The sequence below is a fragment of the Branchiostoma belcheri genome, unplaced genomic scaffold, assembly GCF_001625305.1.
Source record: "Branchiostoma belcheri isolate BF01 breed outbred unplaced genomic scaffold, Haploidv18h27 scaffold83, whole genome shotgun sequence".
NCBI classification, from domain to species: Eukaryota; Metazoa; Chordata; class Leptocardii; order Amphioxiformes; family Branchiostomatidae; genus Branchiostoma; species Branchiostoma belcheri.
Window position 1 is genome coordinate 1,048,426 of NW_017804498.1, and position 2,507 is coordinate 1,050,932.

At 43.0% G+C, this 2,507-nt stretch overlaps 1 pseudogene; it reads right to left on the minus strand.

Moving 5' to 3' along the window:
- Positions 1 to 733: 733 nt before the first annotated feature.
- LOC109486871 overlaps positions 734 to 2,507 on the minus strand; it is a 19,137-nt pseudogene continuing 17,363 nt past the window's right edge.

The following is a 2,507-nucleotide window of genomic DNA, read 5'->3' on the forward strand; positions in this document are numbered from 1 at the left end:
ACCTGAAACTGTGTGTATATGTAAATATTATGTGAAACTGTGTTGCTCATTATGCCTGTGCAATATTTCAGTAGTTTAATATACAGCACCTGAAACTGTGTGTATATGATAATCATATGTAAAACTGCGTTGCCCATTATAGCTAATAGTATATAAACTCCCAGTTGTTGAATTTACAGCACCTGTTATGATGTTCAGATACAAGTTATGCTGGAGAATGTTACATACCTTTCTGCAATCCTTATTGTACAGTCCGAAATACACATTTAGGTTGTTTAGGCACAAACTATGCTGGAGGACTGGTGTCCCTGGTGCTGAATGACACATTAACAAGACTGGTGGCCCTGTCCCTGGTGCTGAATGACACATTAACAAGACTGGTGGCCCTGTCCCTGGTGCTGAATGACACATTAACAACACTGGTGGCCCTGTCCCTGGTGCTGAATGACACATTAACAAGACTGGTGGCCCTGTCCCTGGTGCTGAATGACACATTAACATGACATATATAATAACACAGAATGCTGAAGAAACAAGACTGATGTCCTTGTCCCTGAATGACACATCAACAAGACTGATTCCTTGTTCCTGGTGCGTACGCGTAAACAAGACACATGTCTCATCAACAAAGCTGGTGTCCCTGGTGCTAAAGTGCACGAACATATAATGTATCAAATTTTACTTTTACTATCCTTACAGAGATGGAGTAAAAAAATAAGTCATTGATTGCGTTTAAATCTTTTTATTATTTCTATGAGTACAAATTTAACCACCACGATGACCTTAATAGAGCCAAATTGTACCACTGCATTCCTAGATAAAGTAAATAATACAGTATAGCAACAAGAAGCACTTCTCTGTTATCACACCACGGTCATGACAAAGTCGCGGTCAAAGAGGCACTAGAGGACTCTATAAAAACTAACCTAACACTTGTCTCCTGTATCTGGCACAGATATAAGATGGCACAATGCTGTGAATAGTTACATGGGTGAATGTGTAGACAATGTCGGATTAAATTTAAACCCACCGACGTTCTCTAAGCAAAGGATCATTAGAAGGCTTCTCCCAACCGTGAAATGGCGAGACGGGTGCTCTTACTACTGAGTATGTCTTCTTGTAGAAAATCAACGTTCTTGAGTCGGCATGTTTCGAGTGAAGGTTCTTTATGATGTATCTGCACTTTTTGTTTCTGTGCGGTCTATCGTATCTTTTCCCAGCTAGTGTTCTTCTCATCGTTTTAACTATCACGTACACAACAGTAGAACATTCGACGGTACAAAAAGACAGAAAGCTGTTATAAAATCGTCAATATTTACAGCCATCAGCCCACAGGACTATACACGTAATGATATCGATCGTTGCGCAACGAGTTACAGGTACAACTGCAGCTTACCTACTTTTTCTTACAAAATTCAATAGATAGTAATACTAGTAGTTTTGCTGTGATGTGTTGGATTATTGTGGGTAGTCTGTCCAAGGTTTGGTCACTCCAGCACGTGGATTTCATGGTAGTTGGGAGGTCGTCTGCTATTTGCCTCAGTCAGCTTCCAGCTCTCTATTCCAGACCCTTCCTGGGCACGGGAAGACCAATAAACAGTTAGTTGCCATAACTTGGGAGACTATAGACTGTTTTTCACTATTCAACGCTTGAAGATTTGCTTGCAATATAACAATGGTGATGCCTAATGCGTTGGTACGTTGTATACTCAAGGCCTTGTATCCTATAACTCTGCAGGAGACTATGTTAGCTTGGCTGAGGTAATTTCCACAGCTTAAAAGCCGGTAATGAATGCAAGAGCAAAGACCAGCATGCCTTTTCAAAAGGCCTCAGTCACTCGATTTAGGTGGCATGACCTTTGATAACACATTTAATGTACAGACAACAGAATACTAGTACTGATGATGACTCTAGACTTCATTACAGCGTGGTGTGCTAGCTAGACAAGAACACGTTACACCATGGTTAGTAGGCTACAATTTTAGCCGGTTAGTACAGTAACACAAAACGGTGTGTAAATGACTGATTTAATCCTACAATAGTGAACAGACGTACCCTCGTCTGTACGGGGTTTCCGCTGTTGTCATCCAGGGCGGAGCTGTTGTCAGATGACTTGTCCTTCGCGGAGTATGCCGGGAGGGCATGTATTAGTCCTACAGGGATGAAAACAGTTAATGTAGTGTATTTGCATTGGTTTACTGTTGATAGCGCAGTTTGACCACGTTGATACATTAACAGTCTGATAGAAGTGTGTAATGCCTGAACTATCAAAAGGAATATTTCACAGCGTAACGATACAGCGACTTGCGTACTTGGATACGAGAGGCCAATGGAGTAAGGGTCCTTGTCCAGTCTGGGAGGGGGGCGTGGCGTTCAGCGTCCCGTCCAGCTCGTCCAGCTCCAGGGACATCTCACGGGGCTTCTCCTGCGCCTGCGCGACGAGACCATGCTTCGGCGGCAGAGGTGGCATCGGCTTGGATACAGGCTCGCTGGAGGCCACTGTGTG